Raw genomic sequence first — 23,521 nt, 5'->3', positions numbered from 1 at the left:
TGCCGAAAGATGATTGTCTTGGTGTTGCTTTGTATTTGTTGTGATTGCAAACTATGTGGCCAAAGGATGATTGTCCTATTTGTAATGTTACTTGGTAATGTAATTATGTACTTTGAGAATGTTAATGCTAAATCATCCACTGTTATGGTATATTGTTGAGTTTATTATTTTAAATTTTTTCTGATACAATTTGAGCACTTCATGGTGGAAAAAAAAAAAAAAAAGAACTTGAGTACTTGATGCAAAAACAAAAAGCATATTGATACGGCTGTGATGAGGCATGTACACTCTTTAACTCCATAAAAAATGTCAATAGAAAGCCAAAGGTAAACATTAATCATAAGGACTATCATTCCATCAAAAGGAACCCATTGTATATTACAAGATTAAAGATTCTATGTTGATAGTGCCTTTTCCAATATAACTAGTCACAAATATATTACATTTGCCAACAGTTTCTTTTCCATCACTAATTACAAATATTACAACACTCAAGTAATAATATTCTATGACAATTATTGAAGTCCATCAACTTGTCTATCGTAGGAATCATGAGGCCAACCTAAGAGAAAACAGTAAACAATATTAGAATTATGAATCCAACCATAATAAACACCCAAAAACATAAATATTTTTTAAAGTTAGCACTCACGAATGTTAATATCTACATCTTGACTGATTCTGTTCACATCATCATATATAGTTGAATGGAACCCAATATTTGTACTGGATTGACTCCACGGCACAGTTGGATGTTGCGATGACGGCAAATATTGGATTAGATTACCTCCTATATTTGTAGCATCAGATGCTTTTGACAGAGACTGCTGCAAAAAAAAAAAAAAAATTTGATAACTGTAATAAACTATATAAATAAAATATCAATGAAAGTAAATAATCACAATTGATACCTGAATTTTTTTCTTTCTTGCTTTACATTTATTAACTGCCTTTTCCACTACAGACACTTTACGCTTTGATGGTGGCCTCCATTTGCTTCTTACCACCAAAGGGCTGTACACTTTACTACGTACATCTTTAGTGCTTTCACATGACATCCCGGCACACGCATCTACATAATTATGGTTTGCATCATTGCCACTGAATGGCCTGTTACCTGTACGAACATGGTCGAGTCTTAATTTTGCTAATTGACCCATTAGCCTCTTACAACTCTCCTCAGTCTCTGAAGCATCTTCTGCTATGTCACCAAATGCCCTTGTCAGCATATCATACCTACTAGCTTTTGGGTTTGATCCTCGATCGTCATAACTACTCTTGACAAGAGTATAGTTTCGTTTCAAATCTTTTCTCCATCAATTAACAATGTATTTTAACGGCAATGTTCTCTTATCAAACATGGTCAGCACACACAACGCATGTCTACATAATATGCCCCTAAATTCAAACAGTTTACAATTACAAGAAATAGCAAAGTCATCCTTATCAGTGTATGTAACTGAGAAATTAACTCGCTTAATGAATCCATCACAAACCTTGACTTCATCGGATAATCTGTAAGTCTGCACAACACCTTCACAATTAACCAAATTTGGACGGCAATATATAAATCCCCTGAACTCATCTTGAACCTCTTTAAATTTTGCATTGGTATAAAGTGATTGAAACTGTTTCTCAATTTCATAATGAGTAATGCATGGGAATTGTGTGTGAAAGGAACTGAAATAAGCTGCAGTCTCGTTCTCAACTTTCCGTCTAAGCGCATTATCATATTGCTCAACAAATTGCTTCAAGGAAGTTTTCGAGTTAACGTAATCGTCGAAAAAAGCATTCATACTTTCACTTCTTTGTGTAGTTGACATTCCAGCCAAAAATGTATCTCTAACATATGCAGGTACCCACATATGTCTCTCATCGTACAACCACTCCAGCCATACATTATCATGCAAATTGTAAGTGTCTAGCAATGTTTCCCAACTTTCTTCAAAGTCTTTCATAGTCAAACAATCATAAACACAATTTTGTATCCTACTCTTGATTGATTCATAATGTGAATGTGATCCAAATTTTTCTGGCAACTTTTTAAGAATGTGCCACAGACTAGGGGTGGGCAGCGGGGCCCCGGAACCCGCTGCCCCGCCCCGTTCGCCCAGCCCCCGCATAGGGCGGGGTGGGGCGCCCCGCACCGTTAGGGCCGGGGCGGGGGCCCCCGGCCCGTATCCCAACCCCCAGTGGAGGCGGGGGACGGAAACGGACCCCCCCCGGTCCGTGTTTCCCCCGCCCCGCACCTATATATATATATATAATATTATATATTATATATATATAAGTTATATAAGAGAAACGGCGCCGTTTTGTGGTGGACAAAACGGCGCCGTTTCAATTAGTGGGTTTTATTATTAACCCACTAATTGAAACGGCGCCGTTTTATCCACCACAAAACGGCGCCGTTTCAACAAATACCCTAACCCATAACCCAACCCCCCCCCCCCCCCCCCCCGATCCCCTGATTCCCCTCCCCTCCCCTCCCGAGTCCCTTCACCCCCTTCGGCCTAATCCCTTCGGTGTTCCCTCCTCCCACCGGCAACCAGTCCGGCCGCCGCACGTATTCCATCATCCCTCTCTCTCGCACGACGCACGAGGCTGGACGCACGCCGCACGGTAACATTTCTCCTCCCCTTTTGATTTTCTTCGTTTGGTTATTATTTTTTATTTTTTTTTTAGTTTTGATCGGAGATTGGAGGCAGGATGGGGTTGAATCGGAGATGGAGGATGGGATTGTTTGGATTGTGTGCTGTGGATTCTTCGGATTGTGTGATTGTTTGGATTCCCGATTCAATGGATTGTTTTTTCTTTTTTTTTTGTAAATTTCATTGTGATTCGGACCCCTAAATTGATTTAGGGGTTTTATGATTGAAACCCCCAAATCAATTTAGGGGTTAGGGTTTCGGATTGGGGTTCCAATCCGAAACCCTAATTATTTATACTAATATATATATATATATATATATATTTGTTAATCATATACATATATATATATATATATATATATATATATTTATATACATATATAAATTATTTATATACATATATATAAATTTATGGAGTTGTGAAACTTGTTTGAGATAGTAATCATCATGGACGCACGGTATGATTTATTAGGGTTTTTGGCATCTTTCTTTTCTTGGCTAGGGTTTTTGCTCTTGAAAGTATGAAATTAAGTTTTTGGCAAATTTGCACTTTTTGATCTTTTTTATTTTTCATATTTTTTAAACATCTTTCAAGATTTTAAAAAATAAAAAAATATACCAATATACTAATATTAATGTCAGTAACTATTAAGAAATGAATTTTATAAAATTAAATATATGAAAAGTAAAAATGAGAGAACAAAACTATGAAGCATATTATCAAGCACTTTTTGTTTTATTTAAAAGTTTTAAATAATTATAACTATTAGATAATTAAAATTCAAAAAAAATCAATTTGAAAATTATATAAAATCAAAAAGAGAAAAGAGAGAAGAATATAATGCCTATTAAAAAATGTCTATTAAAGTGGCCTATTAAAATAATGCCTATTAAAGTGTTCTATTAAAATAATGCCTATTAAAAATATGAAGCATCTCTCTTCGACTCTTCCTAATCAAATTATTTGGAATTGCTTATATGAGGTGTAAAAACTTATTATAGTGCAGCCATTCATATTATCATCATTATATATAAAAAGTACTTAATACATCAATAATAGTTATGTATGTAGTTTTTGCTGATTGTGTTGGATTGCACTTTGATTTTTTTTTTTTTTTTGTTGGAAAATCAGGAATGTCTTCGGATTTCAGTGATAGCTCGCCTTCCCCAGCCAACACCCCTACCCCAGAAACTAACCCTACTCCTACCCCTATAACGAGTACACCTTGCCCTGCTCCGAAGCCCACACAGGGCAAGAAACCTGTATCTATAGTTTGGCAACACTTTACCAAACTAGAGGGTGGAGACCCCAACAACCCACAAGCTAAATGTAATCACTGTGGGAAAATGTATGGATGTCACTATAGGAAACATGGTACATCCCAGCTGAAGGTCCATCTAGAGGAACAATGCAAGAAGAGTCCAATTTTAAAATCCTTAGTAGAGAAGAGCCAATCTAGACTAGATTTTAAAATGGCTGATGGGAGTAGTGGGGCCGGGGGGCCAACATTGAAGGGGTATACGAAGTATAACCCCGATGAGTGTAGAAGGAAGTTAGCTCGTATGATTATCATGGACGAGCTGCCTTTTCAGTTTGTGGAGGGTAAAGGGTTCCAAGAATTTGTCCAAGAGTTGGAACCCAGATTTGTACTTCCTTCTCGTCACACCGTGGCAAAGGATATTAAGAAGATGTACCTTCGTGATAAAGATGTTTTGAGGGGCCAACTCGCGGGTTTGGTAGTTTGCTTCACTACCGATACTTGGACTTCTATCCAAAATATGAATTACATGTCGTTGACTGTGCATTTTGTTGATGCTGATTGGGTTCTGCACAAAAAGATTATTAAATTTTGTCAAATAACTGATCATAAGGGTGAGACGATTGGGAAGGCATTGGAGGCCGCAATAAAGGAGTGGGGGTTGGAAAAGGTTTTGTCTGTGTCAGTTGATAATGCATCATCTAATGATGTCGCATTGGGATATCTAAAGAATTATCTTAAAGATGCAAATAAGACATTCTTGGGTGGTGAATACTTGCATGTTAGATGTGCTACACATATTTTGAATTTTATTGTGACTGAGGGGTTGAAAGATGTTGATGACTCGGTTGCACGAGTTAGAATGGCTGTGAAATGGGTGAGGTCTTCTCCTTCTAGATTGGAGAAATTCAAAGTTGCTGCAAAGGCTGCGGGCATAACATTGAAGAAGGGTCTTTGTACTGATGTTCCTACCAGATGGAACTCAACCTTCTTGATGTTGGAGGCGGCCCAGGAATATAAGGCAGCCTTTCAATTATTGGGTGATGAAGACATCCAATATGTCAAATACTTTGATGAGCACGGGGGATCACGAAAGCCTAATGATGATGATTGGGTGGTAGTTTCTACTTTCGTTGATTTTCTTGGATTATTTTATGATGTCACGTTGAATATATCTGGTTCTTTGTACCCTACATCCCATGGGTTTTGTCAACAAATATGTAGGGTAAAAGAAGAATTAGAAGATATGCGTAGGGGTTCCAATGAAAGGATGAGGGGGATGGCAAGTTCCATGATGCTAAAATATGACAAGTATTGGGGAGATTTGACTAGAATGAATATTTTCTTATATGTGGCTGTTATTCTTGATCCCCGTCTGAAAGTTTCAGGCTTGTTATATGGGTTGGGACTTGTTCACGATCAGGTATGGACTGACATTATTGGTGAATTGGCCCGAGATACCCTGAAAAAATTGTATGACGAGTTTATGACAATTAAGGGTGGTACTACATCGAAGACACATACACCGACCCCAACTCCTTCTACAGACATCGTGACCGGGCCTCCTACAAAGAAGCGCAGAATGCCGTGGACTAAGACCCTCGCACAGAATCCCACACTAGTCCATCAATCTACGGAGGTCGTTTCTGAGTTAGAAAACTATTTGTCAGCGGATATGGTCCAAGATGATGATGATCATTTCGATATATTAGGATGGTGGAAGAATGCCTCAAAGAAATATCCTATCATTTCTGAGATTGCCCGCTGTATTTTGGCCATCCCTATTAGCACCGTTGCCTCAGAGTCAGCCTTTAGTACCGGAGGTCGTATATTGGATCCTTTCTGTAGTTCATTGTCTCCTACAACTGTAGAGGCATTGATATGCACACAGAGTTGGACGATAGGAAAGGATATTCATGTTCCGGATATTTTAGATTTTAAGGAGACCGATGAGGGTGGTGATCAGTCTGGATTTGGACCACCTGATAATTATTTTTTATTTTATTATTTTAATTTTTTTATATTCATTTCCATTTCATCGTTATTAATTTTAATATTAATTTTTGTAGTAACACATGAGACGTCTAGCACCTCTGCAATATAAAAATGTGCTTAAGTCCGGGCCGCCCCAACTGTCACACCCCTTGACTCAAAGACAAGCCACAGCTGACAAGCCTCTTTAGAATGATCAATTTTTAATGATTTGTAAAAATTTTGTATTCAATAATTTGTAATGTTGATACAATGTCCTTTGGACACTTTTATGTTTGTAATTTTGTAATTGTTTAGCCTTTCAATTTTGTAATAGCTTAGTTATTATTATTAGTTTATTACGTATTAGACTCTTAGACATAACACTTTTTTTTTTTTTTTTTAAACTTCGGAATTTTTTTTTTCTTTTTTACTTATAATTTTATGGGCTGAAAAATGAAAATGGCTTACAAGGTATTTTTGACTTGTGGGCCATTTTGGCCCATTGCTGAGATTTATGGGCCCAAAATGGCCCAGAAATTGCTTCTGGGCCCAAAATGGCCCAGCCATTGCTTCTGGGCCATTTGGCCCATTGCTGAGATTTCTGGGCCCAAAATGGCCCAGAAATTGCTTCTGGGCCATTTTCGGCCCAGAAATTGCTTCTGGGCCCAAGGCCCAGAAGGGGGGTGCTGGGGGCCGGACGGACTGGCCCCCCACCCCGTACCCCGTCATGCGGGACGGGGTACCCCGCCCCCGCACACCGGAGGTGGGGGACGGGGGGGATTTTCCCCATCCGCCCCATGAGGGGGCGGGGGGGGGGGGGGGCTACCCCGCACCGTATGGTGCGGGTAGCACCCCTACCACAGACAAAATCTGTGCCGTGATGTTGGAAAGACTGTAGCGATGGCAATTTGCATTGCCTTATCTTGATCTGTTATTATTGCCAAAGGAGCTTGACCTTCCGTGCAAGTCAACCACGACTCAAATAACCACACAAATGTGTTTACATCTTCACTTGATATTAAACCACAACCAAAAAGAATTGATTGGCCATGGTGATTCACACCTACAAAAGGAGCAAATGGCATCTTATACCGGTTCATCAAATAGGTTGTGTCAAATGTTATCATATCTCCAAAATATTTATAAGCAATCCGACTTCGGGCATCTGCCCAAAAGACATTCCTTAAACGACCCTCATCATCCAAGTCCATAATATAATAAAAGTGATAATTTTTTTGTTGCATTCGGACAAAGTACTTTCGTAGAGCTTCTGCACCACCTTCACCAAGCCGTAGTTGTCTAGCCTTATCAAGATAATTTCGACAATCTTTTTCTCCAAATGTTAGGTTCTCATAACCACCAGCTTTAACTACGAAAGACTTGAAACTTTTACTTACATTTATACCAGCACTATCTCCTACATCTAATTGCTTCTTTATGGCTAAATCCATCTTCCTATTGCATCTAAAAAATCTTGCTTTTCCTGGACTCAATGTATGTGTGTGTTCAAGTATAAAGGTAGAAAGTTTATACCTTCCATCAAGAGAAAGAGTTGCATTGATTTTTGCCTTACATCCAAATCTCTCGATTGGTCTTGGCCTAAGAACATTAGAAGCCATTGATTTAGCCGTGCCTTGACGTACACATGCGAGAATGAAGTACCTCAATTTTCCATCATCTCCAGGTCTAGAACTTCTTTTTGACACACCAAACCCCTTAATTTTAGCATATTTTGTATAATATGCCCTAACCTCATCTTCCAAAGTGAAGGTCATTCCAACCTTTGGTTCTTCAACCACTTCTTGTGTCCCAACATTAACACCACGACTCTTATCATCGATGTACATATCATCTGAATTAACTAAATATTATAAATATCATATATCTTACAGTACATAATAATCAAATATGCATAAATAAAAAATGAGATAGTAAATTTCAACTTCTACTACTAACCTCTACTACTTGAAGCCTCCATGCCAATAGATTTAGAAATTGAATTAGCAATTGACCCAATCGTTAGCAACCTAGCTCACCTAGACTGGCAATGGCAAGAGCAATGCTTAGATTACACACACACATATATATAGGTTATAAATGAAATTTTTTTAAACAAAATCTGTTTTACAACATTTTCTTAGAATATATATTATCCTTTCATGAATTATTTATTTTTTATTTTTTAAAACAAAATCTGTTCTACCACAAAGGCCACTTTTAGAGACTTTGAAGAAGATAATCTAAGCAAGGCGGTGGGGAGAAGACAGAGAGGCGATGGGGGCTTTAATGGAGAACTAACCAACCACAAAAAGTTCCAACAAATTTTAGAATTACAAATATGTATGATACGTTAAAGAATAAGAAGAAAATTCTTGCCTTACAAAAAAAAAAGAAAAAAAAGAAAAGGAATTTGGGGGCTTACCTACCACCTTCTCCATGCGTGTTACATTACATCCTCCATGCTGCATTACATTCTCCATGCGTGGAAAGTCTTCGTGAGTCATGAGAGGGCCAGCTGCAGAGGAATATTTTATCCGATAGAAGTTGTAAAGTCTGTATTAGGGTTTCGAAAAGGGGCTTTTTGTCTCTCTCTTTCGTTTTGTATTTTTATTATTATATTATTTTTAATAACAATGACACGTCAGTACGTGCTGAAGACTACGTTTTTATTACGTACGGGTAGCAGCTCTCTAAGCGAAAATGTATAGTATAAGGGTGGAGAAGAATGGCAAGGATAGCACAAGGCACAACCTGTCATACAATAACCAGCAGAAAATTCATATTTCATTAATCTCTCTTTATACATGATTAATAACACTGGGATAGGAAAAAATAATTTTCTGTCTTTTACATCTTAAGATTAAATGGCAGTCACTATAAATGTCCATATATAGTCAATATAAATGTTTAACCTATATTTGCAGCAAACATCATTCCAAGGCCTTCAAAGATGCGATTGGAACAAATCATATATGTTCCCATACTCAAAAAGTATTCGTTGAGATTATGATTGGAACCCCTTAAAATTATTATAAAGGGCTTGAACTTCTCCCTCCCAGGTCCCAAGTAATTTGAGATCTCATACACCACATTCTTATTCGCACGGTACATGGCATTTCATATAGCAAGATTATAGCAGGTAAATTATGCTAAATGAAAGAAATGCTGTGGAGGTATGCAATAGAAGTTAAAGTATTCTGATTAGACAGTCCACTATATCGTTTTGCAGAGTATAACAAGTACTACTACAATATTAGTATATAAATTTTTATAGATATCCATTTCACATTTGCCCTATTTTTTTAATAAGTAAAAGAAATTTTAAAAAACCCAGCACTGGAAATATATATGTGATGCAATGGGTTACAGTTCTAACCCCCTCATACTTCATCTGCAACCATAAAAAATTATTTCTTGATATATACTATGAAACAAATAATTCATTTACAGGTAATGAAGAACTATACAAAATCATCAACTTTACGGTAAATCAAGAAGTATACAAGATGTGTGTGTGTACAAATGCTTTCCCTTGAATTTTCTACAAAATTTATACCTTTTCAAGTTTGACACTGACTGTCTAGCAGATTCTGCTCTAATTTCCTGCTTGTTTTGAAAACTTTGCTACCTTTTCAAAAGGCCAAGAGCTGCTGCCTTTATGCCCCCACATGCTTCGTGTGCTCCCGTTCCAACTACTTGTGTCTTGTTCTTGTTGCTTTCAGCTTTTTCTTTTGAGTACTTCTATATACCACCGGGGTTGTACCCCCGCCGCGTCCCCGGCTGATGTGGCATATGCCACGTCAGCTGACTTAATTGTTTTTTTTTTAAAAAAAAAAAGAAAAAGAAAAAGGAGAAGCAAAAGGGAGGGAAACGACTTTGAGCGGCATTTCTGAGCATTTTGGACTGGAGAAGAAAAAGCAGGAGAGAGGAGATCTGAGCATTTTGTGGGTTCGGTCGCCGTCGTTCATTCCGTACTTGCCATCCCAGCTTCCAGATCTCTGAGTCGCGTAAGTAGCTTAGCACCTTCATTCCGTACTATCGGGCTTCTTTCTTTTGGGTTGTCGGCAGCAATCTGTGCTTGCCTTTGGTTTTGTTCTGGTGATTCAGGGCCATCTGGGTTTAGTTTCAGCTTTTCCTCTTAATTTCGTGTGCTTGCCTTTGGTTTTCTTCTGGCGATTTGGTTTTGTTTAGCTATGATGACTCGTAGGGTGCACCAGACTCACTTGATGTCGTCTGTAAAGTGATAGGTTCATTATGAACAGATTCCAAGAATTCTGATTTGGGATCTTTTCTGGATGGTGTGTGTCTGTTTGTGTTTTTGGAGCCTGCCTGCGTTCAAGCTGTTGGTGTTGTTTTTTTACTATTATATATATGGGATAGATAGATAGGTGCTGTTCAGATGAAAGATATGATGATGATTTCAAAAAAACTTACTCTTAGAGCTTTCTTCTTGAATTTATTCATCAAGCAGAATTGCTTGATCTTTATTCTGACATTATCTCCCAAAGAAACATTACGAACATGATTTTTGTTTTTAATCCAAGTAGTATGTTCTTCATCATCATGTACATAATAGCAAAAACAAAAAAAAAAAAAGGACAATGATTAGTTCATTTATTATATCACTCAAATATTTCTATTGTATATTTAAAGTACGAGTATGCACATGACAAATGCTAGAAAAGCAAGCAGACATTCTGTATTAATAATGGTCAAAGGAGCATTTTTCAATGCATGCCTTGAAACTCATTCAGAAAACAAGATCAAGATTTATGATCAATTAAGAAGCTTATATCACAGATTCACAGAATGCAAATTTTGAAAATAACTTCAACTGTTTATGGGTTTTAAGGATATTCTAGTCATAACTGTCAAGAGAATGACAATGACCTTAGATGGATGCAGTAAATAGTAAATACCACAAAAATGGAGTGAAATCTCTTTCCCCATGTTGGCATATTGTTTAAAATTCCAAGGATGCCTGTTTGTTCTTGGTATTCACTTTATCTAGGTCTCATGTCAATGTTGCAAATCCCTCATTAAGCTATAAATGAGTCCACCACTCCATTGTTACCAGATTGCCAAACCAATGATGGGCCATAAAGATGATGATTTAAAGAACATACACAAGTATTAAAGAGATAAATAAAGAATTATTCTTCTTACTTTTATGGTTTTATTGAAATAGATCCCTTGGTTTCCAGATTTTCTTCTTATTGCCTTTGCTCCATAATGGCCGAGTCAAGCAATCATCAATATGTTCTGATCTAGAAAAGGGGAACAAGATCAGCTTGCCCTTGTAGTATTTTGTGCCATACCACCCTTTTCCCACCCTTTTCCCCTGCATTGCACAGTATGCATGTGAATTTATTTGCTGCTCGTAAGAGATATATAGACAACTGCTGTGTCTTCTTTTTAGCATGGGAAATGGGAAAGAACAACCATCTACACTAACACCAGGCAGCTAATAATTGGGTTTTATTTTTTACAGATGCACTTTGGGTTGGATGGATCACAACCGCTTGATTTATATGGATGGATTTAATGTATTTTTCCAGCTTGAATGTAAATCCACAAAAAAATACAGGTTGAATGTAAACCAGTAATTATTTAGTGGGTTTAATGCATTTTTCCAGCTTGGATGTAATCCAGTAATTATTTAGTGGATTTAATGCATTTTTCAGCTTGTATGTAATCGAGAAATTTTTTTTGACACCATTTAATGTATTTTTCCAGGTGGATGCAATCCAAGTTTAATTTTACTTGATCTAATGTATTATTTAGTGGCTTGAATGTAGTTCTGACATTGAATTTGCATTGGTTGAAATTAACGAGAGCAGCATCAAAAAGAGAGTATTTTCGGTTCTCAGGTTGTATGCCAGTAGCTTTTTATTTCCAAATGGATGGGCATGCCACCATGCATGCATATATTATGAGTTTACAAGAACCAAAATCAAACAGGAAAATAACTTTTCACAGGCTGCCAAAGTTTACGGGTTCCCTCAAGAACCTTTCCTGTAAGAAAAGGAAAGGGAAAAAACAATAGAAGAGGAAAAAATGCTCTGTATTGTATATTGATCAATAATAAATTGATGAATGTTTTGTACAAAGGCAACCATATATATACACATGGCTACATGGCTAGCTGCCTGCAGACAGCACACAAAAGTACCACCTATTCCACTACTAACAATAAAAGGCAGAACAAAAGGTATTTGTACAATTCCAACAAATGGGACAAAAATAGAAAGTGGAAAGGCATGCAATGACTATTCTGGTGCGCCTCCATGCAGATCATCCAGAGCAAACAAAAGACATGTAGAAGCAGAGGCATATTGTAGGTCTTCAAGACTTGTAGTAGCAGCATGAGCAGAGTGAGCAGAGTGCTACAATATTTCCATCTGCCGATCGAGCCCTGGTCTTGATGGACATATCAAGATAGACATTATAGCTTTCACTTCCCCCCTATGTGCCATGGTCAACTCCACAAATCTCTTAGCGATGCTGTCTATAAATCTTAGCCTTCCATTGTCAGCCAACAAAACTAAAATAATTTATAAAGGATTACACTAATTACAAGCATTTAGCTTTTATTGGAAAAGAATTCAATAAAGCTACAGTCATCAAAAGATATTAACTAAAATAAAGAAATAAAACTGAACATCAATGAATCAAGAAAATAGATCAAATGAATACAAATTGAATATACCCAAACCCTTCTATGGTGAGAGACACGGAATAATGGACATAATCATCAGTTTAATTTTTAAGCCCAACCACACAATGAGAACACCAACACTACCCTTTCCCCATAGTAACAACAACAATTGTTACTGCTAATATTGGATATGGTATGCAAGAAGCAGCAAAAAATCCAAATTATCATAGCATAATGAATATGCAAAAGATATTGTGAAAAAGTCATTCACTTGAGGTATCGACTACATGACCCTTTCTTCATGCAAAAAGAAAAGAAAAAAAAAAACCAAATAATGACAAGATAAGGTGATGTCCCAAGGCAACCTTGAATAACCTAGGACGTACATCAAAACCCAAATCTGTTTTGCCACTAAAGCCCCTTCTGCCCAGAAAGAAATGGGAAACGGGGAAAAAATCATATCAATGAAATTTTTTTGTATAAGTTGCTGCACTGGTTTATGCCAATATAAATCAACTAAATCACCGTCACCTCCAACACTTGGCTAAAATCCCCTTTTGCTACGGTTAGGTTAATCTAACAACCAATTAGTAGCCTGCGTGCACGAAGATTTATTTAGACATCAAACCAAGGAAAGGATAAAATGTGAGATAACCACAAGTTAAATAACAACACCATCCAATATCATTACACGAGACAATTCCCAACTCTCCTCACTGCAACCACATGAAAGCAAAATGTATCCACCAAATGAAAACCGTTTACAAAAATAATCTATCAGATCAAAACCAAACATACCCATGAAACACTCCACATCCCAAGTCAGCATTCGAAAGAGAGAGAGAGCTCTGAGGGAAATCGAAGTCACAAGAATCAGAGAGAGAGGTCTGAGGGAAATCGAAGAGGGTTAGGGTTCCTGCTTCTCGAGATCTGAGAAAGGGGAAATCAAATGGGAGAGAGAGGTACGAGGGAAGCACGAAGTCATGAGAATAGAATAGAGGGAATTTGAACAAAAGAGAAAACGATGTCGTATTAATTTTATGCCACGTAGGACACGGGGCCGCGGCGGGGTTATATCGCGGGGGTACATAGCATTTTTCTTTTCTTTTTAACTGAAAGGCACCAGACCACAGACCACTACTTGCATGCGGTTCCCTAGCATGTTGTGTCCCCGTCAATCACTCCTTTTTTTTTTTTTTTTTTTTTTAATTTTATTTTATTTTATTTTATTGTTGTGTGTTTCTTTGGCCCTCCATGGCGCAGCACCATGTAACCCATAAATTTATATTAAAATCATATGGAGCTATTGAAAACATTTAAAGGAGTCGTAATATATCTAATCTGGGTATATGCCTACATTGGACCATCATGCGGTGTCCAAATCGGAGGCCATCCCACCCCCTCGCCACCATGGGATGGCCTATATCAGGCCACCCAATGGTGACCCTTTTTTGACCAGAGCCATTATTCCCGATTTTTTCCCCTCAAATCTTTCGATTTACTTTTATATATAAAATATATTTTAAATTTCTTGAGTTTAAATTATTATTATTTTTACTGTTAAAAAAAGATGGAACTCCAGTAGGGCAGAGCAGAGGAGATGATTGGCCAGAAATTCCTTTCAATTATGCTCTAACCTCGTATTAGAACACTGATTTGAACACTGGGATGGATGTTGAAAATCAATTCATATTAGACACTGGTGGCCTAAATTTATCATTTATCGATAAATTGCATAAACCCCTATAGTTTGGAGTGGATAGCCGCAATTTTCCCTAACAACTATTCAAACCATAACCCAAGTCATTTGGGAGAGAAGCTCCAATGCAACTCCAACAAGCTGCTGAGAGACTACTGACAAGATTGGTATAAGCAGCTTAAGAATCTCTGGTTAACTACTTATAAAAAAAAAAAAGAATCTCTGGTTAACTATGATAATAGGACCACGGGCACAACAACATAGATGGACATAGCAATTGAATCACAAATCAAAGGCTTCTCTCAATGAACACAATCAAATCTCAATGTGTGTACAAATTTCGGCGCAGAAGCACCACTAAAACTCAAATTGTCATTAAAAGGCAGCTTTTTTCCACAACAACAAAGAAAATATTTAATAGTAATATGTAAATAGCTATATAAAAATTAAAAACCATTACAAGCTTCGTTCTCATCAATTCAGAAAGAGATGAGACTATATCTGGAAAAAAAAAAAAAGGTATTTACTTAGAGAAAACAATTAAGCAAGTAGCTAACCTGTAAGCCCAGCCCCTCAAGACGTAGCTCCCCGCTGCCACCACCACCACCACCACCACCACCAGTCCTCTACTAAGGATCCTAGGTGGGCAACTCATACCGACAAACGAGACAGATGTTCCTTATGCTCAACCACGGCACAATGCAGTCCCCGTGATAGTAATGAGAACACGGAAGCTGCCTCACCTTCTCTTTCACCACAATCGCATCCTTGCAAATTGCGCAAACCAGAGCGTTCCCAGTAATTCCTCCACCGTTAACTCCACAGAGGGAAGATTCTCCACAAACCTTTTCGCCGCTGGAGGATTACCCGTTTCAATCTCCACAACTCGCTTGAAAACGGCATCAAATTCAGCCGTATATGCATCACTTTCACCCTGAAAAGCTGCTAGGAAGATGAAAAAGTTGTATTTGAGGAGGTTATGCAGAAATTTTATTTTATTATCTCAGGAACCAAACCATCAAAAAATAATAAAATTCCCGGTTCTTTTAAGATATCTATATTCAACCAAACAGAGCTCAAGTTTAAGAACGAAATAAATATGGCTCAGTTTCATGCCAAAAAAAAAAAAAAAGACCTAACCTTTATGTTGGAGAGAAGCACGGGGGACTCGAGGAACGATGGTTGGTCTGTGCGTTAACCAGGACAGCTGCTACCTTGCATGGTGGCTGTTTCCGACGAGAGAAGCTGCTTGAAAATGAAGGTCTTGCGGCGTGCACTGGATGGAGAAGACGCGTGAAAGAGAGGCAAAGAGTTGGACGCGGCGGCTGGTCTGTGCGTTAACCAGGACAGCATCCGAAGGTGGAAGCTCACGGTGGCTCTGTGGCTTTGTGCTCTTGCTGGTTGGGCATGGTGGAGTGCTCTGTTTCTGAACATCAAAACAGAGGTTTCATGTGTGCGTTGGGCGGTTTTCCAAGGTGTTTCCGACGTGAGGTAGGGTGGCTGCCGGGAGAAAATAGGTGCGACGAGGCTGGGTTTTTTGTAAAGCTGCCGAACGTTTTTCCAATTTCGGTGTGGCGGTGAAGTGGAATAAGCACAGAGAGAGAGAGAGAGAGAGAGAGAGAGAGAGAGAGGTTTGTGAGAGATGAGAAACGCACAGTAGAGGAAGGGAAAAAAGACCCAGGGGCAAAATATTTGTCTGTCGGGAAGTAAAAAGACATAAATATTTTTCGGTAAAATAAAAATAAAAGCAAATAAATCGTAATTTTGAAATAAAACTAAGGGTAAAAGTGAAAAAAAAAATAGATAAAAGTAATGTAGATAAGCAATTCGCTTTTTATATATAAGTATAGATATAGATATATATCTTTTTATAATAATAAGCGTCTATCCTGCTGCTACAAGAATGAGCAGTAAATTTACATATTCTGTATTTTTCTTCCATATTTGTTGCATAGTTACTTTTTTAACTTTTTGTTTTCTTCATTTGTGTCCGTTTATATAAAGATGTTTTGGTCTTTAGTGAGGTTGTATCAGTGATATTTTTTCAGAAGAATTTCAGAACACACAAATCTTTCATTCTCAGCTTCGTATTCCTCCCCAGTTCTTTCTCCGATCCCCAAACCAAAGGTTGAGGAAGAGAAGAAGTCTCAGGAGAAAGAGACTCCCAAGCCTGAAGAGAAGAAAGAAGAGGTTTCTTCTTTAATATTATAGAGGTTCATGGTCTATATATTATATGAGATTCGGTGCTCAAGCCCTCTAATAAATATAGACCCAGGTCTCCGATGTTGTTCCTCAGCACTTTTTATTATTATTTGCAGTCCAGATCTGTAATAGAATCCTTAAGTTAGTAAAGGAAATTTTTACCCATTATGCACAGATCTGTGATAGAATCCTCAGCACCAACGAGCTCTGCAAACCTCTACCTCCACCCTTTTTGAAGCACCAAATTTCACAGTAGAATCTCAAGACCCGAGTGGGAATCAATGCAAGCGAAAGTTGAGGAAAGTTGGCATTAGAAGAAAAATCAAAAGATGACCCAAAGTTCTACTTTTTCTCCTACCCACAAATAAACATAGATATGAGACCCACGAAGACGACCCCGCTACTAATTTCATTTTGGTGTTGGTTTCTATCTTCTTCACCTCCTCTGATTTTTTTTTCTTCCATTCACGTCCTCTAATTTTCTTTCGTCTGTTTGTTTGTTTTTTTTTAAATAATGTATCAGCTGATGAAGCCAGCCGATTCCGCTGCGGTTTCTCACCGCGGTTGTACGTAGAACTACTCGAATGTGAAATGTCTCTTTCCCCATTCAATCTTGCCTTGTATTGAGTATGTATTTGATATTAGACCCAACCCACGTCATATCTGAATGATAATAACGTTACAGATTTATAGGTAACAAAGTGAAAGGTTTCAAGAAAAAGATAAGGCTTAAAGTAGATTGTAAGTGATGCATTTTATTTGCTTTTGAGTCCCACGGGGTGACAAAGCGTAGTGCACGATGGCGTCGTGACAAGCGGCGACTGAAGCAAGTGAGGGAGGTCGGCAGCCATGAAGACTGTAATACGAAACACGGGAGGAGCGAGAAAAGAAACCGACCGGCGAGGAACAATGACGGCGGCAACTTGTTGCATACAATGGAAATAGAAATTGCGGAAAAGAGAGAGGCGTGGAGCTGCTGGTTTGTTTGCCATAATGACTCAATGTCTTTTTATTTAAATTAAAACCACAAGTATGAGGCAAGGGATGAGTAAAAGTTTTTGGTTAGCTGTCTAACCCCTTTGACTATCAGGCAGCTTGGGCCTAAGATTTTTTTGAAGAGGATATCATTGTTTTTTTTTTTTTTTTTGTTGAATTAAATAAAAAAAATTAGATTCTTTTGATAATTTGACTTTTTACATGAGATTTGGATTTCATAGTGAATATTAAACAATCTAGCATAAATGTACATGATTCAACTCATGGTTATTTTGAGTAACAAGAATTTTAATTAGATATGTTTGATGTAAATAGGTGCGGTGTTTATTGTTTGCTTAGTCATCACATGCAGGTGAGTATTAATGCTTTTAGGCTATGCTTTAGATAATAGCTTTCTTTTCTCCTCGTCAGTGATGTTCGATTCTTTCTAAAATAATTGAGAGATCCTGTTTCTTGTTCTTGGCTTATCATTTGTAGTTTTTGGAGTTCAGCAATTATTTTTCTCGTGTTAGCAATGATTCTTATAGATCTCATCGTAATTTTCTTCATTTATACTTGGTTTTTAACTTTGAAATGGTGATGTTAATTATTGCTTAATTAATTTGTTGTTTTCCTTTTACTTCGCTTACAAGATTATACGGTTTCTTATTACGATGGATTTGAGGCGGAAAATCCCTCTCTTACCTGCTGTTGAGCGGTGCATAGCGGTATTGCTGATTGCTGAACGTGTCGGTGGTGCCGGCGTCACAGACGATAGACTTACAAACGCTGTACAACGTGCAGGGATGGGACCCGTATGTCTACGCATTCGAGGCGGATGAGGAAGATGTGAGTTTGGTTTTTAGGAATCTGGGCATGGAGGATGACCCTGTTTATGGGCCCATCATTGACGATATTGCCATTAAAAAGTTCTTCACTTCCGATAGACCCAAAGATATCCATTTCTTTGCCTCTTTCTCATCTTTGGCAGGACAAAAGTCAAAAATCTAAACTTAAAAGCTAAAGCTAGATGGTGGTTGGAATAATTTTCGGATCTCATTTTTATCTAAATATATTTTTTAAATTTATTAGTTTGTCTTCATATTTTCTTCTCCTTTCTTGACTCGCTCTTTATTTTTAATAGTTGGTGAATCCAACATAGAATCGTTATAAAGATAGCAGTAATAATATATATTAATTTAATATAATTGGTAAAAAATAAATTTTATTAAAAATAATATTAATTTAAATTTTAAATATAAATAAATTAATATTAAGATATTAATATGACTATCCTTACAAATAGCAAAACTCTTAAATTTTCTTTTTAGGTAGTGTTAGCTGTGGGAGCTGGAAAAGATGATACCAAAGACAATGGATTTGATGTGTCTACGATTAATGGTGGCAATCCTATTCCTTGTCCTCTTTATAATTATTTAGTTCCCTTAGGACCAATTTGTCAAAAGTTAAATCGTCTATGTCAATGGTCTGATCAGTAGGAAAAATAGTTAAAATTAACAGTGCCGAATCAACTTTAGTTTCACTCGAAATCGGAACTTAAAATATGGAAAATCTGTTGGCAAGAGCAGAAAACAACGACAAATTAGGGAAAAAGTACACATGATTAAAAATAAAAAATTTTAAAAAAATCGCCTAACCACTATAATGAGTTGATGCCTTGGTTTTCGTTAACCTTGATTCCACTACTATTACTACATCACTTCTAATCATCCCCCACCATCATTAATTAATTAATTAATTTTCAAGTTTTCAACTATCAAGGGTAATAGTCTATTGCACATGCATGCTAGCTAGCTACCTAGCAACATCCAGCTGTGATGCATATATGTATGAGTTTCTTAATTCCTACAGTAAGTTTAATTAATTGGTCGACCTCTTGCCAATGCCAAGCAAGCAGCTCGCTCAGTACTTAGTGTGAAAAAGAGAATTAAAAAAATAAAAAATAAAATTGCATGCGCGCCCGCATATATATATATATATATATATATAATTTTAAATATAAATCCATCATTCAATATACTACATATCATCTATTTTTTTAATTTTTTAATTTTTTATTAAATATTTAGCATATGAATAATAAATAAAAAAAATTAAATTAATGTAAAAAAATAAATCTAAAAAAATTTAAAAAAGAATTTAAAAAAAATAAAAATATCAAATATGTGGTGTACGAGACTCATTGTATGATCACCGATACAAAAGAATGTTGAAATCAAATGTTGAAAGGATCAAGAGTGGATGCAGACGTTGAGATAGAGGAGGGATACAAAAATAGTTGGGGGGGCCTACATTTTGAAATTTGCGATTAACGATTATTTTGAAAATAATATATATGATATAATATTACCCCACAAAAAAAAAAAAAAATCATCCGTGATGATCTATCGATCGATCATTTTGTTTTGATCTTATCATCATCATGTATAGCTAATAACATCATTAATTACAGCTAGCTAGCTGCTACCTTATCAACATGATGTCTTTTTTGATACTTATTTCGTTTCCATTAGACAGACAACACCTGTGTATATATATATATATAATTAATTATCCTTTGAAAGTATTATATATCTCATTTAGCAGTTGAAAAGTGTAGAGACTTTTAATGAGAGTAGTTAGATTTGATAAGAAAATAGGTGAGGCTGTCGGGAAAGAATCCAAAACTGATTGACGTGTTGAATTGAAGATTGCAAAAAATTAATGGAAACCGTTCAGTTATTTTTCTGTCGACTTCTCTCTCATTTTCTTTCTTTAACTTAGAAGATTAAGCACAATTTTTATTTTTTTATTTTTTGCAATCTTTAATCAATCATAATTAATGTTTTTATATTTTTTTTGTTAAGACTAAATACCAATATTGTAATTGAATGATTGATTAATAATGAACGGGTAGCATAATGTATTAAATATGATGTTATATCATGTTGATGGTGTTGCGAGTAGAGTAGTTAATCTAGGGATCTAACGGATCGAAGTCAGACTTAGTCGAGCATCCAAACAAGTCGTAATTCACCAAAAAGCAAAACCAAAAACCGCTTTAAGGACACCTGGTTTTCATTTGGTGGGAGAGAATCCACTTCTCAGCACAAATACATTGCATGTGGGTTTCCCTTGTGTGTATTGTCACGTACACAAACCTCCCACATTCCTCTCACGAAATAAAAGTGTTCTCTATTGACCCATCTCGACTCCTATCATTTCGCTCCTCACCTTCTCTTTCCTCTCACTTATTTTCTCTACTTTTTTTTCCCTATCTTATAGAATTTGCATGTGGGTTTCCGTTTTTGTTGATAAAGCTATGTACGAAGAGATTTTGGCCGTTTTCTTCTTTGGTTTTCTCTTTTTTGCTCTGTTTGGAGGGTTTTCTGATGGAAAACGGTGCGAATTCAACCTCCCGGGATTTTTTCAGCTGTACCCATGTCTAACATCTCCAGTTTCAGTGGTAAACTCTCGATTGCCTTAGAAAAACATAAATGATATACTTTAAGTGTTCTTCTAAATAACATACTTAGTAAAAAATTCATCAAAATTAAACCGTTAACCTCTCTCTCTCTCTCTCTCTCTCACAACAAAAACGGTAACCCTCTGTTTTAGACCAGACAACTCTGATCCGTAAGATTTTTACAGGTCTTTTGTTGCTGTCAGGCACCGCAGCTATGATACTACATCGCTCTTCTGTAGCTGTCAGGCGCCGCAGCTATGATACTACATCGCTCTTCTGTAGCTGTCAGGCGTCGCAGAACTATGATGCTACATCTCTTGTCTCTTGTAAAGAGATACTTCACGAAAGATGTTGTGAAGCAATAGAGAGATACTTTGTTATAATTTTCTCTATAAAAGAATTATTTAGCTCATTTTCTTTCGCATCTCATCTTCTTCACTTTTCTAAATTTAGTCTGCATTCTTACACTGCAATCTCTTTTTGCATTCTCACTCTGCAATGGCTCAGCAATCTTCTCATAACCAATATATGAGGTATTCTGCACCTCGTTCACCAGTTGTTTCTGCTTCTACCGTAGGTGCTATAATGCAATACAATAATGATCTGACTAATAAGTCAGATGATGAAATTATCTACGAGCTTGTGAGTCTCGGTACCCGATACTCATCAACCATTGTCACATTTTCTCAGCGACTACAATCCAAGATTGGTGGGGTTGACAAACTCAACGAGAATATTTCTATCCTTCAACGGCTTTTTTTGGAGTCCAACATGAAGATAGAAGCACTAAAGCAAGATAACAGAAATTTAAAATCCTTACTTAAATCTTCTTTTCGATTGCCTACTCCTTTAGATAGGAGGAGCATGCAAATTTTTGAAGAACAAGAGCGTTTAAACAAAGGGGTGAAAAGCCTCAAATTTCTATAATTTTGCTTCGAGATAATAAAATAATACTTTACAAATATTCATATTTGTGTTTCTATCTTCTGTTAGATCTTCTGTGTTCCATTTTATTTCTCCTTTAATAATGCACACTTTCTTACAAAACCGTAATATGAATCTGAAATACTAATTGTATTTAAGAGATGATATTTTAGATCTAATAATTTCATTCATCTCCCCCATGAATGTTTTCTAAATCCCAATTGAAACTTCTCATTTTACAAATTTTGTAGTTACAGTTCACTTGTAAAATCTTTGCTTGTTATTTGGAAAAATTCCAGTGGATCAAGATATCAACAATCATGACAGTGTTGTTGCTTTCCTTCTAAACAGGTTGATTCACATAAATAACCTCAGTTGCTTCAGTATACTGAATGAGATGTACTTATTTCTTCTGTTCTTTATTTTAGGGCATTTCATAAGTTTAAATTTGACGATGTACGAAAACTTGCTGCTGAGCTTTGTGGTCGCATTCACCCCCAAGTATCAACAACTATGCCCAACCTTGTTATTAGTGCATCTTATTTGGCTCAGGCTTGAGACTATTTGATTATTTGATTATGCTCCTGTTAGGAAAAAATTGTAATTTCAATAAAACTCTAATTTCAATTCCTCCAAATTTGTATCAGTTTTAACTTATTTGTCTTTGACTTAATACTTTAGTAATAGAAAGTAATTATTACTATCATTACTATCTTTTCATGCATTTTATTTATTCAAGCATTGGTCTTTATTTTAGGGAATTTTGATAGTTGTCTGGTAATATTGTATCTAATGAAAAATAAATATTGTATCTAATGAATTTTTTTTTTTTTTTTTTTTTTTTTTTTTCCGAAGGTGGAAAATCCTTCGAGTTTTGATAAATTTCGCCCTATTAGTCTATGCTCAGTGGCCTACAAAATTTTTTTGAAGATTATTGTTTTTAGACTCACTGATATTGTTGATAAGTTGGTTTCGTATGAATAAGGTGCTTTCATTTTGGGCTGAAGTATTTTTGAGAATATTACATTGGCATAGGAAATGGTACAGTCTTTACATAAGAAACGGATGGGAGGAAATGTGATGGTCAAATTAGATATGGTCAAAGCTTACCATAGAGTAAATTGGAGTTTTCTTTTGGAGGTTATGAGGGCCTTTAGGTTCGAGGAGAATTTTTGCAGGCTTATAAAAAATTGTGTGGAAGTCCCGTGGTTCTCGGTGATGATGAACGGAACTCCTAAAGGTTTTTTTTCAATCGGCCCGGGGTTTGCGACAAGGGATCCCCTTTCTCCTTTGTTATTTATTATCATGGAGGAGGTTGAGGAGGGTCGCATTGGGAAATTTCATCTTCCACTTGGGTCGCAGATAGTGTCTCATTTACTCTATGCGGACGATATCCTAATTTTTGCCAATGGTGGGAAGAGGTCGATCAAGAATTTGGTCAATGTTCTTGAGACGTACGAGAAGTGGTCAAGCCAGAAAATCAACAAGGCTAAGTCTGCCATTTTATTGTCTAAATAGATAAGCCCAGCTCATAAAGGGAGTTTACTAAGAAGCATCTGTTTTAAGGAAGAAAATTTCCCAGTGACGTATTTAGGTGCGCCTTTGGTTTCAAGCAAGCTCACCTCCCAGGTCATGGAGCCTATAGTGGATAAGATTCGGGCGAAAATTACTGGATGGAAAATTAAATTACTCTCGCAAGGTGGTAGATTGATT

General features: G+C 36.7%; 1 long non-coding RNA gene and 1 pseudogene across 1 annotated transcript; both read right to left on the bottom strand.

Moving 5' to 3' along the window:
• Window positions 1-327: 327 nt before the first annotated feature.
• LOC122312476 lies at window positions 328-9,611 on the bottom strand (annotated as a pseudogene).
• Window positions 9,612-13,664: 4,053 nt separating this feature from the next.
• On the bottom strand, window positions 13,665-15,916 carry LOC122312477. The gene is made up of 3 exons (XR_006243191.1): window positions 15,382-15,916; window positions 14,799-15,183; window positions 13,665-13,697 (listed from the first exon to the last, which is right to left on the bottom strand). It is a non-coding gene; the product is annotated as an uncharacterized LOC122312477 (long non-coding RNA).
• Between the last annotated feature and the right edge of the window lie 7,605 nt (window positions 15,917-23,521).

The sequence above is a fragment of the Carya illinoinensis genome, chromosome 6 (genome assembly GCF_018687715.1).
Source record: "Carya illinoinensis cultivar Pawnee chromosome 6, C.illinoinensisPawnee_v1, whole genome shotgun sequence".
Lineage (NCBI taxonomy): Eukaryota > Viridiplantae > Streptophyta > Magnoliopsida > Fagales > Juglandaceae > Carya > Carya illinoinensis.
Note: the sequence above shows the minus strand (reverse complement) of the source record. Positions and strands in the feature narration are given on the sequence as shown.